Raw genomic sequence first — 21,575 nt, 5'->3', positions numbered from 1 at the left:
ATTATCAATGTTTGTGTTACATAGCCATGATAAAAGTGAACCAACCATGCAGGAAAGCCAATAAAAAAACGCTTTCATGTGTTTCAATGACATTTTAAGTCATTTTCTCATGTGCAGTTTTTTGAAATTATGATCTGAAAATCGTTTTTGGGAAAAAGGAATTGTTTTTAAATTCATGAGAAGGACATAATGGTGTATGGTTCTTTATAAGGCAATTGACTGTCCCTGATGTTATTTTTCCCATTTTAATGTCAGACCTTTCTTTGTGGCGCAAATTGCTTGTAAATATGCTCCCACCTGTACATTGAAAATTTTGATTTTGAATGTTTATGTTACATAGCCATGTTAAAAGTGACCCTACCATGCAGGAAAGCCAATCAAAATACGCTTTTATGTGTCTTAAGGACAATTTAAGTAATTTTCCCATGTGTAGTGTTTTGAAGTTATGATTTGAAAATCGTTTTTGAGGTAAAGGAATGTTGTTAAAATTTATGTTCGCCATATGCCCCCAAATTTCTTTCTCAGGGTTGCAGCAGGGTGTTCTTGAGACACCCCTGCACTTTTGGAATAAATTCCTAATTTGTGATGAGCAAATTGTTAATCGCAAATTGCACCTTCATTTATATGAGCCTCCTAGCCCATGGAAATGAATGGGTAATTTGCAATTAGCAATTTTCTCATCGCAAATTTGGAATGGTAAAGAATCGCTATTTATTCCTTAAAATTCGCTTTTTTGGAAATGCAAAATAGTTATATGATACATATGGCGGTTGATGTCTAACAAGATAAGAAGCTTATGGATACATTTATGATGACTGGTGCAATGAAGTAGAAATCACTTACTTCATTGGTAGGCCTTTACAATAAATTATCTCCTCTGTATTCTTCATCAAGCATAACTTTAATCTGCAATCCTGAGTAGGCCTCACCTTAAACAAACCTCTGGATAGGCCACATCTTATTGTCATCCTGATTTAATCATTTATAATTCTAGGGACAGATTTATGATAGGTGTATACCTCTTTTGTGCCACTTAGAAAACATTGTCCATGGGGAAATGACTTAAAATGTCATTAAGACACATGAATGTTTTTTTTTAAAACGTTTGCAATTTTTTTGGGTCACTTTCAACATGGCTATGTGTCTGAAACAGTCAAAATCTAAATTTGCAATGCACTGGTGGGAGCATATTTACAAGGAATGTGCTTCATGGGGAAAGGTCTTATTATGTAATATGGGAAAAATGACATTAGAGATACTGAAATGCCTTATAGAGAAGCATACACCATTATGTCCTTGTCATAAATTTGCAAACCATTACTTTTCCCCAAAAACGATTTTCAAATTATATTTAGAAAACAGTGCACATGTGGAAATTACTTAAAATGTCAATAATTCAAAATTTGTGATTCCTTAAATGCAATGTATAAAAAAAAAATATGTAAAAAATGATATTAAGGATTTGGAAACTACCACCAACTTGTAGTTTGTGGTAATTTGCGAATTCTTTTCAAAAAGCATTTTTTTTAAAAAAAAAAAAAGGTCCCATATGACGCCCATACATGCCATTAGGGCATGTAGGTGTGCCATGTGCTCCCAAATTTCTTTTTCAGGGGTGCAGCAGGGTGTTCTTGAGATACCCCTGCACGCTTGAAAAAAATCCTATTTTGTGATGAGCTAATTGCTAATCACAACTTGCAACATTAATTCCTATGAGCCTCCTAGCCTATGGAAATGAATGGGTAATTTGCAATTAGCAATTTGCTCATTGCAAATTAGGAATAGTAAAGAATCGCTATTTATTCCTTAAAATTTGCTATTTATAATATGTAAAATATTTTGATGATACATATGGCAGTTCATCTGTAACAAGATAAGAAGCTTAGGGATAGATTTATGATGAGTGGCGCATCCCCAGGGATGTGACAGTCATCCTGCGCCACTGTTCCGCCACCCATGGTGTGCTGCATTTACAATGCGGCGCAGCATGGGGCAAAAAAGGCACAGATGCGTGACGCATCTGTGCTGTAAAGGTGGCGCATTGCTGGAGTTGTATCGTAAGTGCGATGCAGCTCCAGCAAGGATCAGGGGTGCCCCATCTATACAATGCTGCGTCAAGACCTATGCCAGCTTCAAGCAGGCGCAGGGTTTTGAAGCAGCTTTCTCCTATCTGATTGTAAATGCGGCACACCATGGGTGGTAAAGCAGTGGTGCACATTAACTGGTGCATGCCTGGGGATGTGCCATTTAATATAAATCTGCACTTTAACATTTGAGTATGTGCAGGGGACACAGAGTCGTTGAGGCTTATCCAAGGTTAAGAACAGATGAGTCCTGTTCAGTGAAAAATTAGACATAGGCTTCACCTGCTCAGCATCGCTGGACATGGCTAAATAATAGCTGCAAAATGTTACTCTTGTTAAATAATTTTACTATTATAATCTGTGAGATTTGTCTCTTACTCTGCAACATCTCATTGTTGTTGTCTTTCTTTAAAGATAAAGACAACCTCAACATGAGCGACAATCTGCAATCAGTTGATTTTGACCTCATCATTGAACTTGTAATTGAAACATCAGTGGATGTTGATCCATTGGATGATTTAAATCCTGAGGATGAAGAAGAGCGTGATGAGGATGCAGATTTGTCCGAATTATATGATATAGGATGGGAAGCTGACCTGCTTGAGCCTTTGGAATTATAAACATTTATTTTTAAAATTTATAATCAATAAAAAGTAAAAAGGTAAACCGTTTAATTTAAAAATAAAGACACCTTCAAAAACAGGTTATGTGTAGTGTCTTCAATAAAATATTAAAATATGCTCATAAAATTAGATCAGATTCACATATAAAATAGCATAGGTAACATAAATATAAATCTCATTTCTTTTCTGCTATTTCTGTATTGTAAATTTGCAAGGACTAAAAAATCTTCTATTTAAAATGTCAAGTAGTGTGTTATGTTTTTGATCACTATTACTGATTTACTGTTTGATAATAATGTTTAATAACATTTTTATTATATTTTTCCTCAGATTCAACTATGCCTACAAAAATAAGAGAGATGAAGGCTGCAAAACGTCAAAGACAGCAGGAGAAAAAAAAAATGCAGCAGTCCTCTAACAAAAAGATTTCTCAAGCGATGAAGAAAGCACCGGGTAAGAGCTCTAAATATTTCATAAAAAATATTTCTAATAAAAAAAATATTAGTACAGAAAATGTTTCAATCCATAACAACACAAGTAAATCAAATGGAAAGAAAAGGACAAATGAAAATGTTACTGCTAGAGCAAGAGATAAATCTGTGCATGATAGTAGAAGGAAACAACAGTTTACGGAGATTCGTAAACGAATGTTCCGTAACAGGATAATTGGCAATTTGTTAAAAAATATTAAGAAAGGTCAACAGAAATTAGTTTTTTATAGGAGAAAAAAAAAAGTTGAGAAAGTTATTGATCAGGCTTTTGAAATTAAACGTAAGTTATTTATTTTGATAATCAATAGAATTAGGAAGCTAAACAAGGCAATTTTTGATTTCAAAAGAAATAGTAGATGGAAGAGAATAGTTAATCGTAGTAATTTTTGTGAAGTTTTTTCTGGAGAATGGATACATAGTTCAAGCTGTGAGGCATTTTTTAATGAAGAGAGTTATTTCCAGGATAATGATTTGGTGCATGCAGTTGACATCAGTGGTCGTGCTTATGAAGTGAAAGATGGTTGTCCAGTTGAAAAAGAAAAACTTGTGACAACAGAGGCAGAAGAGTTGTTAGGTAATGAGGTTTTAGGAAGACGTGCTAAGGGTCCTGTGTACACCTGGAAGTGTAGTAGTATTTGCAGTGTGCGACAGGATTCCATCAATTTGCTTTGTGATTTTGTACGGTCATTTAACAAGAAAAGTTTGAAGCAGAAAATGAGGTTGTTGCAAGAATTAGATCCTTGCAGAGTGAGAGAAGTGACAGGTTTGCATGGTCATTCACTGGCTTGTCTTTCCAGGAGAGTATGCCAGAGTGTTTTTCATCATTTCAGGATGCTAGCAGTGCATCATAACAAAGTGAGGAAGTTAGTTAGACTGTTGTATTATGCTAAGAGTCCAGCAATTATGCTGAAACAATTATGCGCTGCTCTTTTGCATGGTTCTGAAATAGATGTGAGGAATATATGTGAAGAAATTGAGTTTTGTTACTTTGGAAGTAAAGAGGAGAATGTTGAAATTGAGCAAGAAATAGAGGGTCATTTGGAAGATACTGTACATGTTTCCAGTACAGATAATTTCCAGAGGGAAATTGCGACGTTTGACATGAAATCAAGTGAGAGGCCTAATTTCACTTGTGTGTGTTGTCGACGCACTTATTATAAGAATCAGACTAAGTTAGTGGATTTATATGCAAAAAGTGAAAGGGAAAATAATAGTGAATGGAAGGATTTTGCAACATACTTGATGGTAGAAAATTGTTTTGATTTGGGATTGGATCAACGTGTGTGTACTTATTGTTGTAACAAATTAAAACAAAACCAGATGCCTGCTAGAGCAGTTCATAATAATCTGGAATTGGTTGAGATTCCTTCTGAATTGAAGGATTTAAATACTTATGAATCTATTTTGATTCAAGGTATCCATCCCTTTCAGGCTATTGTAAGAATGGAGCCAAAGACAGGGAAATTGCCTCCATCAGATTTACAGAGAGGATTAAAGGGAAGAGTTGTTTATTTGCCTCTAGATTTGAAGAAAAACATTAACACAATTGGAGTAGAAAAAGTGGAAGAGGAACCTCTGGTTATCTTAGTTAATGGGGTTCCGACAAAGAATAAGAAAATATGGCAAGATTTAGTAGATGTTAGGAAAGTTAAAAAGGCAACATTGTATTTGAAAAAAAATAATAAATACTATAAGAATGTATATGTTGCAGAAGAGGAAGTAAGTGAGGAAGAGGATAGCGATTTGTGTGCTGGTCAAATTGAGAAAGTAGAACCCTCTACTAGTGAGGAAATATATGAACATTATAGTGTTCATCCTTTGCATTCAAAGGAAGTCATGGGGAATGCTATTGAGTTGTTTCAAATGAAACAAGCCAAAGGGAGTCCCATTAGTGTTTGGGAGGAAAGTTTGGAAGCTCGGTGTTTCCCACAGCTTTTTCCAACAGGTCAGGGAGGAAGATATGATGAGCGACCTCATCAAATTCCTGCTTCTGAATACCGGACTTTGCGATTGTATGCAGGAGATGCTAGGTTTCGACAATGCATTCCTTATTTGTTTCATCTCCTGTTTGAAAGCGATCTGTCTGGACTGTCATATGCAGTGAACCACATCTTGAAAAGTGGTATACACATGCAAAACATCTCGGCAAGTGATTTTATGGATAAAGTGAATGTCCAAGATAGTATTTTGGATTCTCACCTGATTAATCTCATGGCGTGTCAGCGTGGTACTAATGAGTACTGGTACCGTCGTCATGGTGATTTAAAATGTATGCTGAGGAACTTAGGTACTCCCACATGGTTCCTCACTCTGAGCTGTGCCGAGTATGGCTGGGAAGACTTACTTGAATTTCTACGAGAGGCAAATGCTAACGTAGAAAACATCGAATTCAAGACACCCGGAGAACTGTGCTCTTTGGATCCAGTCAATGTATGTAGGTACTTCAATCATAGATTTGAAGCTATGATGTCTTTCATCATGAATAAGAAGAATCCACCTCTTGGAGAGGTGTTGGATTTCTTCTGGAGAAAGGAGTACCCAGCAAGAGGTGCTCCTCATATACATATGTTGCTGTGGATCAAGGATGCACCTAAATTTGGAACGGATCCAGATGACTCAGTGATGAGTTTCATCCAACAGTATTCTACGTGTGCTGTTCCAAACGCAAAGGAGAAGAAAAGCCTAAGAGAAAAAGTTCTGCGTTTCCAAAGCCATCGATGTGGAAAGTACTGCCGTCGTAAATTCCGAAACAAGGACAAGTTCTACACTAAATGTCGTTTCGGCTTTCCACGACCGGTGATTTCTAAAGGAAGAGTAAACAGTTTGATGTCTTCGCTGCGACACAATGTCATGAAGAAATCACCTAAAAACACTTACAATTTGAAGAGGAACGAAGAGTCCAAGTACATCAACGACTACAACCCGGTGATTTTGTCCATGTGGAATGCTAACATGGATATACAGTTTGTGGCTGATAACTGTATGGCTGTGGCTCGGTATGTGACGTCTTACATCACCAAAAAAGAGAAGACAGAATTGAAGGATATGTGGGAGGACATTTCCCATGAAAAGAGCCTCAGCAAGAAGTTGTACAGTTTCAGTCTGAAGATGTTGTCGCATCGAGAAATCGGAGCGTACGAATGTTCTGACCGGTTGTCTTCAGCAAGTCTCTATGCCAAGTCCAGGAGTATCGTTTGGGCGAGTCTTGGTCTTGCTGCAACGCGTAATCGAGTTCTCAAACCTGTGCGGGAAATTGAGTATTTGGCGGAAAAGGAGCCAAACAGTACCGACATTTTGAAGACAAACATGTTGGATACATATTATCCAAATCGAAGCAGTCACCTAGAGAATGTTTGTCTGTATGAGGTTCTGCAAAATTACATGTTCAAGAGGAACATCAAAGAAGATACTGAGAAAGGAGTGTATGCTGTAATAGGAAGTGAGGGATGTCTGGTGAAGCAAAGAAAATGCCACTTGATAAACCATCGAAAATTGAGTGGCGAATCTCCTGAAAAAAAGGAGTTTTTCTATTTAGCACTTTTGCAACTTTTCAAGCCTTGGCGTGCAGAAGAGGAACTGCTTGGAGATTTCCTCTGTTATGAAGACTCTTTCAATGCCGCCAAGGAGACCATAGAATGTCCTGCTTTTCCCAAATATGTAGAAATGTTGAATGCGGAAATTGAGCAGGAAGCAACGATTGCAGCCGAGATTGCCAGAGACAGTTCTCAGGACAGTCAGAGTTCTGCTTCATTGAGTCAGGATCCACTAGGAGGACCTCTTATTGAAAATGAAGCTGCCACTGCTATGAATGAGGTGGAAAGAGCCATGGCACATGCTCAAGAGGATGCGGTTAACTTAGAAGAGTTGGAAAGGCAACTCAACGTTGAGCAGAGGAAAATATATGACGAAGTTACCATGCAAATTGATCATGGATTAAGTCATGATAAGAAAGAGTGCTCATGTACGTCGTTGAAGCCTGTCCGACTGTACGTGAGTGGAGAAGCGGGAACTGGAAAAAGTTTCCTCATTAAAGCAATTTCATGCTATTTGCAGGAAAGGACAGAGTCATCGCTGTCTTGTGTTGTCACTGCTCCAACTGGACTGGCAGCACATAATATTAAAGGGATTACTTTACATCGTTTACTGATGCTGCCAGTGGAGCATGACAACAAATTAGAATATCACAAGCTATCTGGAGATGCTTGTTTTGAAGTTTCAAGAATCTTGAGGAAAATGAAACTTCTTATCATTGACGAAGTAAGCATGGTTTCCAATGTCATGCTTGCCTTTGTGCATTTGAGGATGCAAGAAGTTCTCAAAACAGAGTATGATGTGTTATTTGGTGGCAAACACATCATTGTTTTCGGAGATCTTCTGCAGCTGACACCAGTGAAAGGGCAACCTGTGTTCAAAATGCTCACGCATGAAGATACCAGGAAGTGCCTAGGCAGCATTGGCAACGTCAATATATGGTTAAACTTCAATTATGCTGAACTGCATGAAAATATGCGTCAGGCAAAGGATGAAGTTTACAAGACTATTCTACAAGATGTTAGAATTGGAAAAGTGACCGAGCATGGGAAAGAAGCTTTACATGCACGATTACTGTCAAATTTATATCCAGAACAAGATGTTGTGCCTGAGAATATTTTTCAGAAAATTACTGATAAGAAATCTGGAATATGTTTGATGCCAACTCTTGCAGAATGTGCCAAATTTAACAACAAAATGTTGCATTTAGAAAAGCAAGAGATTGTGAAAGTGGAAGCTATTGATAGAGTAGAGCATATGGGATCAACAATTATTTTGTCTGAGAATCTGAAATCAAAATTGGATTCATTAGAGAAGACTATATCTAAAACTGCAGGTTTTGAAAAGACTCTGAATGTGTGCTTGAACTGCCGTATAATTTTAAGAAGGAATTTACATGTTGAAAGAGGTCTGGTAAATGGATCAATGGGTAATGTTGTTGATTTTGTGAAATACAGAAATAGAGATGGAATTGAATTTTTAAAAATTAAATTTGATGGCATTGAGGAAGTACAGCTAATTGCTCGTTGTTCTGCTAGATTTTTGCTTGTAAAAGACTTATATGTTCGCCGTAAGCAGTTCCCTGTTTGCTTGGCATATGCGGTGACAATTCATAAATCGCAAGGTTTAAGTGTAGACACTGCATTGGTGAATATTGGCAGTTCTGTGTTCAAGGAGGGTATGGCATATGTGGCATTGTCACGAGTTAGAACTTTATCGGGATTGTACTTGATTGAGTGTGATGTCAGAAACATTTGTGCAGATCTAGATTGTGTTAAGGAATACAATAGGTTAAGAAGAGAGTATGCGCCACATTTGCCTCAGTTTCCTTTGTTTGAGAAACGTCTGGTAGGCCGGAAACGAAGAAATGAGAACAATACTGGGGAGGTTGTAGCAAAAAGACAAAAAGTGAATGAACCTAAAATTACAAGCAGAAACAAAGAGGATTCTGTTGAAGATGTTGTTGGTTTTCAGTTTGAAAACAGTTCTGGTGTCAACTGCTATGCTAATGTAGTAATTAATGTTTTGTTTTCTCTAAAAAATGTAAAAGAAGAGATTGTGGTCAATTCTGATCAAAGATTTTGCAGTTTGTTGAATTCTGTGTTAGAGAAATGTAGCACAGATAGAACAAAAATAGAAAGTGTGTCTGAAATTCGAAACCTGTTAGACAGATGTTCAGGGCAAACACAATTCTCTCAAAATATTCAGCAAGATTGTCAGGAGTTTTTAATGTATATGCTTGATGTATTACATGCTGAAGGTGTAGATGTAGATCAGCTGTTTGGGCTTTCTTATCAATGGCAGCATGACTGCGAGAACTGTATGGTATCAAGTACTACTAGTGTAGACTCAGAAAGATTTATATATTTAACTTTGCCAGACAGTAAATCAGTCTCCTTTAATAAGCTAGTAAAAGCTGCTAATCACAGCATGGAGTGTAGCCAATGTAAATCTGAAATGATGTCCACATTATTTATACGAACATATGGCCAGTACGTCATTTTAATGTTCCAACGATGTAGGCCTGATGGAACAAAATTGACAACTTTAATAAAAAATTTTGTAGCTTCGCAGTTGTCAATATCAGGAAGGACTTTTGTAACTACAGCAATTATATATCATGACGGCCCTTCAATATCATCAGGACATTACACAGCTTATTTAAAGTCTAGAAATGGCTGGTCATTCTGCAATGATTCTGTTTTAATTTTCAAAAAAAAATTGCCGTATGACCTTAAAAACTCTTACCTGGTGTTTTTAAAACCAAAATTTTAGGAAAATAATCTCGGGATATGATCTGTGGAATTTCAAGAAGTTCTAATGGCTCCTACACAATTTGGCCTTGAGGATAAGTGTAGTTCAGAGACATAACTTCTAATCAAAGGATTGGACATCATGGAGATGTATGTGCACTTTAAATGAGTTCAGAAAAACTGTTTCTTTTCATAAGCTAATTGAAGCAGCCAATCAAAACATGGAGTAGAGGGAATGTAAGTCTGCAATGCTGTCTACTGTTTTACATTGCTTTGTGATTAAAAGTGATGTAGAGAATTAAATAATTGTAGTACTCATAGAGGTAGTGTAAGTCTGCTTCATATTAAGCAGTATCAGTGTCATAGGAAATGTAGAACATGACTGACCAAGAAGGGGAAGATATTACTATTCCAGGATTGTGAAAATGATCTTCAACATTTTAATTCTGAAAGTTGCGGAAATGCCAAATGATGGGATTGGCTTACAAGAAATCCAAGAGTTATAAATATCTCTGACTAGATTTGGCCTTGTGGAAAATAGTGGTAGAGAGCAAGAAGTCATTTATTGCATGTAACGTGTTTTTAAAAACGATGGAGGTTTTCTTTCAGAAAGTGGCGGGCTGAAAGTAATAACAGCACAAAAGAGTGTAAGCTGTTCATAGGACATCCTTGGACGTCATGGAAAGTAAGTTAACTTTAAGGAGTTCTGAATTTTATTTTCTGATGTTGTATGGGTTTTTTAAACACAATCATTTTGATTGTGGTTTTTTTTCCCCGCTGTTACATGATGAATACCTTCAAGTCACTGTTTTTAGTGAATTTTGATACATTCTGAGAACAGCAAAAATAAACCATTTAACATGTATAATTAATTCTGTACTGTTTGCATTTATGATGTATATGTAGAACTGTGTAGGAGGCATGGAGAAGGTGAGTTTTCTGTAAGTGTTAAATTTATTGTATGCAGTGCTGCACTTCTACGTATTCTTTCATATGCTGGACTACATCTGCACAATGAGATACCTAAGCAAAGGAAACACAAGTGATGTGATTGTGAAATGAGCAAAATAAATTGCACATATTTCAATTACATCACCTGAGTTTCCTATCATTACGAATCACATTGTGCAGATCAAGTTTAGGTCTGTCCAGGGAAACATAGGAGGTTTCTACTTTGTTGAAGAGTGCAGTGGACATGACTCACTTCATTAGTAGACTTTCACAGATATTATCTCCTCTGTACACTTCAACAAGTGTAAATCTCATCTTGAACTCTGAGTAGGCCTCACCTCAAACAAATCTCTGGATAGGAGACATGTTATTGGCATACTGAAGCGACACTTTTCTGAAACAAGAGCAATGCAAAAGATGCACCATGTTTTAAGATAGGCCTCACTTCATCTGCATCAAGATACTGTTAGTTTAAAATGTATATCTTTAGCATTGTGTAGAGGACCTGGAGAAGCAGAAGCTTCTGTCAGTGTCAAAGTTGTTGAAAAACTATTTGTCCTTCAATATTTTCCCTTGTCGTTTGTAATTTTTAAATACATATTTTAATTTTTTTCAAATGTTGGTTCTCTCTTTCGCAGATTGAAAGTATAGAAATAAAATGTGATTAATTTAACGGCAATTACAAGGTAAATAGTTGTACTCTTTTCGTTACATTTCTATCACATTCACCTACTATTAGATCCACTGCTTCACTTCTTTAATCCTCAGTTTCCTGCCTTTGCTACTTTCCTCATTCCTTTCTCTATTACCTATTTACTCAACTCCTTCCACTCTTTTTCTCAGTCCCTCTGTTCTCATAGTTCCTCAGTCTTGTTCACTCACTCCATCTCTATTACTCTTAGTGTCTGTGAATTACTTTCCCAACTTTTTTTTTTTGGGGACCGCTTCCTGGGAAGTTGCCCGGTTCGCAAACCAGCAGCGTTATGGCAGTCCACCATTTTGTGTTTCGTTCGAATCAAGATACAAGATGGAGGGCAAATAATGTTCAGAATAGGTAGAAGGGGGCACGGTAGATGTATCTTGACCCCCTTGGTTTTCTGAGGGTGGCTGAGGAGGACCATAGTTCTTCACTCTTGTTCACTCTCTCTGTTTCTATTAATGTCACTGTTTATGACTGATCAAAAAAATGTTTTTTAAAAAAGAACAGTAACTATAAGGGAAGGAAATAGACAGTTATGTTAAAAGAAAGACAGCTATAGGGAGTAAACTAACGATACTGTTACCTACAATCCACTGCTGTTGATGTTACTGACCATGTCATGAATGATGTAATATGTGACATCATCAACAGTGGATTGTAGGTAACAGTATCCTTAGTTTACTCCCTAGAGCTGTCTTTCTTTTAACATAACTGTGTATTTCCTTCCCTTATAGTTACTGTTCTTTTTAAAAAAATATTTTTTTGGTTAGCTTCCGGTACGCGTACCGGGTAGCGCTCCGGGAGCGAACTAAGAGAAATACAGGTTGGCAGAGTTCCAAATATTCTACCAATTTTTTTATAATGGGGAGTTAGTTCTGAAAAGAACTTTTTTTTTAATGTTTTTGTTGTTTTATATTTTTTTTAGTATTTTTTGAACATTTTTTTACTTTTTTTGTATTTTCTGAACGTTTTTAAAAAAATTTTGGTTTTTTTGGGGGGGGGGGGGGAAACAAAAACGATCCATTATAAAGGGCTCAACAGGAGCAAAAAAAAAAAAGAATTTATTTTTTGGTGCGTCTTGTGCAAACATTAATATGATTTTGAATTGCTCGCAAAATCAAAGTGATGCTACTTTCTCTGTAGCAGATGAAAGCGCCACATTCCACGCACACTTGTTTTACGTGCCCAAACAACATTTGGATGTTTGCAATCACCTCCCTCGCCTCTGGTCCCGACACCTCTGGAACCACCGATCTTCTTGCCATTTGGAGGGGATTTTGTTGTTGGTCACGTAGCTGGGCAGCACTATAATTATTTGGGTGCCACCTACTCATATGCCGATGCATAGTATGATTGCCATAACTATATTTTTTATCAGTGCCCCTTGACAATCTGTCACCGCATATGCGGCAAAACACGTAACGAGCATTCACTTTCTTTTGCCCCTCAGGAATTCTGTAGAATTGCCAGATATAATTCTCCTGTCGATTGTACCTCCTGGGCTCCTCTGGCAAAAACTCATGCTCTTCCTCCTCTTCCTCCTCTTCCTGTTCTTCCTCTTCTTGCAGAATTACTTCTGCAGGTGGTCCTCTCTTTCTTGGATTTGGTGGAGGTGGTGGGCTAGCACCAGCTGAAGCTACTAATGAAGCCATCACAAAGTCTCAATAAAGGGTCTTTCTCTCACCAAGATGAAAGTCAGAGTGATGAAAGAAGGAGGGGTTTTCATCATTTGGGAAAAACAAAAGTTCTAAACCAATGAAAAGTGTCCATTTTAGATCACATGACCTTGTATTACATCATTAGGAAACCAAAAGTGAAATGAACCAATGAAAAGTGTTATTATCGAGTCACATGACCTGCTATGTTTACATTACGCGGTCGGCGCCGCGCCGCGGATCGCTTCCGGTTCGCGTACCGCTGCGCTTCCGGGTACGCGAACGTAGCACGTAATATGACGTATTACGCGAGAACGCGAAACGTCATGCTGACGCGAAGCGTCGCGATGTTGTTTTGTAACGCGAGAGGTGCGCTAAAGGAACGTTTACCAGTTCGCGTACCGGGTCGCGCCTCCGGATTGAGCTAACGGGAAGCTAACCGGTACGCGTACTGGGAGCGAAACAAAAAAAATACAAAAAAAATTGTATAAAAACATGTAAAAAATATTTTTCTTTTTAAAGAATAATACATTGTAAAGGTTTTGATATTAGCTATTAAAAAACCAATGAAATTCACTGAAAAAACCATAGGTTATAGACCATATATAGTTAGGAATTAGCATTTACAAAACCTTAAAAATTCACTGAAAAAACCATAGGTTATAGACCATATATAGTTAGGGATTAGCATTTAAAAAACCTTATTTTACTCACACAAAACCATTGAAATTCCATATATAGTTAGTTGTACTAACTATATATCACGCACCCGCAATCCACTGCTGATGATGTCACATATTACATCATTCATGACATGGTCAGTGACATCACTGATGACATCACTGATGACATCTCAAATGACATCACTGATGACATCACTGATGACATCTCAAATGACATCACTGATGACATCACTGATGACATCTCAAATGACATTACTGATGACATCACTGTTGTGATAATACGATGAACCTCTTCAGACTCTAATATAACCTTAGATACACTCAGTGTAAACACAGACTCACAGATTGTCACTCATCCATGAAGTTACACACACACCTAGACAGTCATGCAAACAATCAATCACACCTCCATTTCCTTAACTATACAGTTAAACACACCTTACTTACTTATTCAAACAAATACTAAAACATATTTACTCACTTATACAATCCTGGATACAAGTTCACAATGATCCATACAGCCACTCACACATTCACTGGCTCTTATGCACAGTTATTTATATATGTCAACTCTCACATGTACTGTATTTTACATATGTACTTAATTTGACATGTAGCACTGAGATATCTATTCACTCACCAATACAGTCATGCACACAGTCAACCGCCCATACAGCTGTTTCCAACATGCACTTTTGAACCCATACATCTATGCACAGAGTCATACACTTCCCAGCCACTCACACACACACTCAGTCTCCCATACAAATGCTTGGGCAACCAATCAATAACCTATATAGTTACTCATATAGCTACTGATCAACACATGCAGCAGTTTACAGAACAACAGACATAATGATGCACAAATTAAGACAGTTTAGTCACTAACCCATGCACTCAGTGAGACACATTTAATCACTCACTCATACAGTCAGTCACGCACCTACTAAATCCTTCATCCAGACACTTCTACATCTACTCATTCTTCAATATGTAAAACATATTTAAACTTTACAGAAACACACAGTCACTGGATGATGTCATCAGTGATGTCATCAGTGATGTCATTTGAGATGTCATCAGTGATGTCATCAGTGATGTCACTGACCATGTCATGAATGATGTAATATGTGACATCATCAGCAGTGGATTGCGGGTGCGTGATATATAGTTAGTACAACTAACTATATATGGAATTTCAATGGTTTTGTGTGAGTAAAATAAGGTTTTTTAAATGCTAATCCCTAACTATATATGGTCTATAACCTATGGTTTTTTCAGTGAATTTTTAAGGTTTTGTAAATGCTAATTCCTAACTATATATGGTCTATAACCTATGGTTTTTTCAGTGAATATATATATATGATATTCACAGAAAGAAACATAGGTTTTAACAGTGTTATAGTTAGTTGGACATTTCACTCATACAAAACCATAGAAATTCCTCCATGATAGTTAGTTCTGCTAACTATAACTCGCGAGCCCACAATGCACTGCTTATGATGTCACATATTACATCATTCATGACATGGTCAGTGACATCACTGATGATATCACTGATAACATCTCAAACGACATCCCTGATGACATCACTGATGACATCATCCAGTGAATGTGGTTTAGTTTGAAATGTAATTATGTATTATATATATATATATACCAATCTTCATTGAAGATTGAGTGGATATATAACTGTCAAGATGGAAGATTTAGTAGCTCAAAATTACTGAAAATGGTGGTGCCTGGGCAATTTTGAGATTTTGTATGTTGCTAAATTGATTTTGGTAAACAATTACTTCCATCAATGTGATTAAATACATTGGTTGCAATTGACTTGCCCTTTCGCTTCTTTAACTAATCTGGTATGAAATGTTTTGATTTAAGGTGTTTCCCCTACGCAAATGTTCTATTATACTGGGATCCCTTTTGTGCATACTGATTAGTACCCAGGTCCCAGTGATTCCGGGTTTACCCTTTTTTGTAACCTAACCAACTAAGATGACTGCTGATGTGTCAATGTCCAGATATGTGTATAAGTGCATTGATAGTGTTCTATTAAATAATGACTGCATGCATAAGTGATTCTGTTGTTGAATGGGTAGTTGTGTGTGTAGACTTAGGAATCAGTGAGTGGGTATGTAGTAACTGTTATTGGTGTGTCAATGGTTTCAAATATGGTACTCTGTATTTTACAGTGAGTGATGAAAGGTTATACTAGTGTTTTATGAGGTGAATCAGATTATCATGAGGATGATGTCATCAGTGATGTCATCAGTGATGTCATTTGAGATGTCATCAGTGATGTCATCAGTGATGTCACTGACCATGTCATGAATGATGTAATATGTAACATCATAACCAGTAGATTGCGGGCGCGAGAGTTACAGTTAGTACAACTAACTATAACGGAGGAATTTCAATGGATTTGTATGGGTGAAATGTCCAGCTAACTATAACACCCCTGAAACCTATGTTTTTTTCAATTAATTTCTAAGGTTTTTAAATGATAATTCCTAACTATAACCTGCCTGAAACCTATGGTTTTTTCAGTGAATTTCAAAGGTTTTTTAAATGATAATTTCTAAGTATAACCTGCCTGAAACCTATGTTTTTTTCGAGTGAATTTCAAATGCTTTTTAAATGATAATTCCTAATTATAATGTTCATTAAGCATATCAGTTTTTTTCTATCTTTTTAAATTATCATCCCGTTCTCAACGTAGTAAAAATTGCAAATATCACCACTCTTCAGTTGATTCTTTCCGCCAACAAAATCGCCACAAACCACTAAAAAAACAGGCAATAGCTCCACTTACCAGTAACAAATTAACATCAACATTTAGCTGGTGCAAAGACTTCGACTATCCACTGCATGAATTACACCCAACTCACACCCATATTTAAAGACGTATATGTGATAGACATACTAACATGCAACTCCGACACACAAGAAAATCACAACACCCAGTTCCATCACTACAACAACACCACCCCTTCCCGGATCCCTCCCCCTACTTCCTCAGAGGCAGCGCAAAACAGGACAGCAGACCTTCACAAGATACCATATCCTCTCAAACGCACAATAGCTGAATGTTCAAAGATGTGGCAACCAACTATGTATAAGGGAGTAAATTCACACATCAACAATAATTTACAGAATCCCAATTGTACCGGTGACATGCTATACACAACTCGTTATAGAAACAAAAAATGTTTCCATGTGAAAATATAGTATTGATACCTGTAGTGTACTGCACAGTGGACACAACTATATTATCTCAGACTCTGGGGAATATCTCAGTCATGTAGCTGTGTTGTCTCCCCCCCTCCTTGAAGCAGAAGTGGAGTGGGCTGGTCCAACATACGCAACTCCAGTGTAAGAGTATAAATAATTAGCCTACGCCATGGGTGTGGTTCACTTCTGCAAAGAGAAAATACTCTGCCACAGCAAAAGTCCTCACCCTGCTACGTGGCTGCCACCATGACCACGTGTCTCCTCGATACAGGCACATTCCAAACTCAGCACCACAGCACCGCAGACTTATGTCTGTATCAACTACTGCCTTTGATATACACTGCGGACAGCAGGGTTTACAGCTTGAATTCAGTTTTGGATCTACACTACGGACAGCATTGAATTCAGCCTTGCTTTATTTAAGGCAGAGACAATTGTGCTACATGTCTTCCGATTTTGTAAAATGATGTCACAAAAAGAATTTGTCTATAACTGTGCTGGGTACTGCCTTCGATCTACACTGCGAACAGCAGGGTTCACAACTTGAATTCAGCTTTGGATCTACACTATGGACAGCATTGAATTTAGCCTTGCTTTATTTAAGGCAGAGACAATTGTACTCTGTCTTCCGATTTTGTAAAAGGATGTCACATAAAGCATTCGTCTATAATTGTGCTGACTACTGCCTTCGATCTACACTGCGGACAGCAGGGTTCACAACTTGAATTCAGCTTTGGATCTACACTATGGACAGCATTGAATCAAGCCTTGCTTTATTTAAGGTAAAGACAATTGTACTGTGTCCTCAGATTTTGTTAAAGTATGTGACAAAAAAGCATTCCTCGATGTTTGTGTCGACTACTGCCTTTGATCTACACTGCGGACAACAGGGTTCACAACTTGAATTCAACTTTGCATCTACACTACGGACATTAGGGAATTCACCCTTGATTTATTTAATGCAGAGGCAATTGTACTGTATGTGTTCAGATTTTGTTAAAATAGGAGACAAAAATGATTTGTCCATATCTGTGCTGACTACTGCTTTTAATCTACAGTGTGGACAGCGGATGTACGGCATTACGACGCGTACTTTTACAACGCGTGCCGTTACAACGCGTTTTTTTCAAAGCAAGTTGTTACCACGACTTGCGTTGGAGGGGGTGCGGACTTAGGAATTTTTTAATTTACTATTCCAACACCAGCCTATGTACAGTAGGGAAGGTGTTGGATAGTAAATAAAAAAACTCCTTGTCCTGCAGCGCCCTCCAGCGCAAGTCGTGGTAACGACTTGCGTTGAAAAGACCACGTCGAAACGGCACGGCGGTGTAACAGCCACGTCGTAAAGGCTGTTCATCGTGGACAGCAGGGTTCACAACTTGAATTCAGCTTTGGATGCACAGCATGAAATTCAGCCTTGATTTATTTAAGGCTCAGATAATTGTACTCTATGTCCTCAGATTTTGTAAAAGGATACAACAAAAAGAATTTCTTCATGTCTATAGTAACTACTGCCTTCAAACGAAAGTGAGGACAGCAGGGTTCACTACTTGAATTCAACTTTGGATCTACACTACAGACAGCATGAAATTCAGCCTTGCTTTCTTTAAGGCAGAGACAATTGCACTTTATGTCCTCAAATTTTGTTAAAAGATGCGACAAAAAACATTCCTCAATGTCTGTACTGACTACTGCCTTCAATCTACATTGTAAGGCCTCACGATTCAGGTGGAATGGCGATTGCACATGACGCATTCCAATAGGCAAAAGACATTGTACCAGTGCGACACACCCGAACCACGTTCTTCAGGTACCACTAACTCACTGCACCACAAGTCATCTCCCCATGGCCTTATTAAGACAGAATTTACTAGGCAAAAAACATTGCTCCCAGTGCGGCTGGCCCACACCATGCATCATCGCTGGCTGCGTAGACGCTGAGAGCCACACCTACCACTAACTCCATACAGCTTAAGTCAATGCCACATGGCTGTGGGTACTTCTTGACGACTGCCTCCAGTCTATACTGCAAACAGTAGGGCTCACAATTCAAGATTAGTACCGATGCAAATTGTGTAAGAGACTATAATTGGTAAAAAAAAAAAAATGCTCCCAATCTGCAACATCGCCACCAGACATAGGTCCCATTTTTGAGAAAGTTAGAATGCACTGCTTGAAGTGCAATCGTGTAATTTGTTATGTGGATCAATCAGTAGACCTAGTTTGCAGAGCAATTGATAACCATTAATGGTAGGTCTTTTTTTCCCCTCAAAGTTCATGGAGTCCAGTATCCAACTTTCAATGCTTTAAGTACAGACCGCTCGAACCACGCATCATCGCAGGGTGAGCACAGGCTGAGCACCAGACGTACCACTAACTCAGTGCACCAGAAATAATTGCTACGTGGCCTTGTTAAGGCAAAATTCAGTTGCCAAAAGACATTCTTACCAGTGCGCTCTGCCTGAACCACGCATCATCGCAGGCTCCACACAAACCGATCCTACCTTAGTGCACCACAACTCATAAAAGGTACATCCCTCCTGAGGCACAGCCGGGAGATAGATCGCTGATAACTTGTTTTTAACATTTGTGTAATTAACTTGCTTTTTAAAACTTGCCTCGCTCTCTTGGGCATTTTCAACTTAAAGCGGCACTCTAATTAGCTTCCAGCGTAGCGGATTTATCGCTACCGTGGCTTACCAACTTCCTTGCTGACGACACTGACGGGGAACCCAAGGCCACGACCGCTACGGTCGGCCACGCCCCCCACCTACGCCTCACTCGTCCCATAAAACATGTGCAAATACCGGACGCGCAGCGGACGAGCGCAGCGGGCGCGCCTAAGGCAAGCCCGTCTGCGCCCGTCCGCGCCCGTCCGCGCCGGTCCCGCGCCCAGTGCCGGAAATTCTGCCCATTTTCCTGACCTACAATATTCCAAATTCGACCTATGCAGGCTGGACCAACGCCGTTGTGACCATTCAACCAAAGCTGATTTCTGCAACCCCGACATTATCCCGAAGTGTCCCTCCTGTGGCTTTCTTCCACCAATCATCCCAGTGCCTATGACACCCAACCCTCCGGATAACTGTCTCCACACAATGTCACATAGAAATAGATCCCTCAAATGCATTCTACTTAATGTAAGGTCTATGCCTAAACACAAACACGAGATTGAAGCTTTACTTATCGACCACTGCGTTGATCTCATGTTTCTCACAGAAACCTGGGCATCTCAGGCCTCTTGTCCTGACTGGAACACCGCCATGCCCATGGGCTACTCTGTTGAAGGCATGAATCGAACAGGATCTGTAGGTGGAGGAATTGCGTTAATCTATAGGTCACACCTCAAAATAATTGCTTGCCCTCAACCAGACTTAAAGGCTGAAGCCATGACCTTTAAAATCAAAGAAAATAATCATTTGATTTTTGAGGGACTGTTAGTGTATCGTCCCCCTGGCCCCAGAGATCCCTTCACCAAAGCTCTACACACATTTCTAGAAACCACATTTGATACAATCACCTATACTATCCTAGGTGATTTTAACTATCACCTAGAGTTAAATAACGACCCCGACACAGCTACTCTTCTTGACAATCTTCTCAGCTTCGATATGAAGCAATTGATTGACAAACCTACCCATTCAGCAGGGCATACCCTCGATGGAATTTTTTCTAACAGCTACTCCATTAAAATTGTATCTATTACTCCCATACCTTGGACGGATCATAATGCCATCTTTTTTAACTTACAAATAAAAAATCCTTTAACTCAACGTCAAAGTTACCAACCTCCTGAAAAATCCCGTCCCTGGAAAAAACTCGATTCCAACCTACTTGCTGAGACACTGGATAGACATCCCCCTGTCTTCGAAGGTGACAACAGCGATGTTTGGGCTTCCAGCTTCACTAAATGGATCACCGCGGCAGCTTATCAGCTGGCCCCAATCGAATTAAAGAAACCCACAAAACGGCTTGTTACCGCTCAATGGTATACGGCTGAGGTAAAAACAGCAAAGACTAAGTGCAGGCGCGCAGAGCGGTCCTGGCGCACTGACTACAGCCATGAGAAAAAACTGGAATACCTTAAAAAGTATAAAACCACTATAGTTCAAGCTAAATCTGCTTACTTCACAGAGAAAATTCAAAACTCTGCAAATTCCTCTAGAGAACTTTTTAAAATTGTGACCCACTTAACAAAAACTCCTCGAGACACAGTATTCAGTCCTGATCAGTGTTTTGTCGATGGTATGGCCACTTTCTTCCAAAAGAAAGTGCAAACAGTATATGATGACCTTAGGACCACGGTATCCGTCATACCCTCTAATCAAGCTGGATCCACCGACATAACCCCCCCCCATTTTCTAGTTTCTCTGTACTTGAAAAACAGCAAGTGTCTGACTTCATAATCCAGATGAAATCTGGCTCTCCATTGCACCCATGTCCCCCCTACGTGCTACATCAAATCCCTGAGACCATCGCAAATACCTTGACTCCTTTGCTCAATAAAATCATCTCTCAAGGAGAGTTTCCAAAAAATTGGAAAATGGCCTGTATCAGACCTATTCTCAAAAAAGAATCCCTTGACCCCTCTGAGCCCAAACACTACTGTCCCATCTCCTGTCTGCCCCTACCCGCAAAAATTCTAGAAAAAGCTATCAACCATGAAATAATGCAACACGCTGAGGAACAGAAGCTACTCGATCCTTTAAAACATGGCTTTAGAACCCTTTACTCCACGGAATCAGCCCTTCTCATGGCTACTGAAAAAATTTGCAAAACCACGGACGAAGGTGGTCGGTCGGCCCTGATATTATTAGACTTCACAGCGGCCTTCGACACCGTAAATCACTCCGTCCTATTAAAAAGACTT

This window comes from Lissotriton helveticus, chromosome 4_1 (assembly GCF_964261635.1).
Source record: "Lissotriton helveticus chromosome 4_1, aLisHel1.1, whole genome shotgun sequence".
Lineage (NCBI taxonomy): Eukaryota > Metazoa > Chordata > Amphibia > Caudata > Salamandridae > Lissotriton > Lissotriton helveticus.
This window is presented reverse-complemented; position numbering follows the sequence as displayed.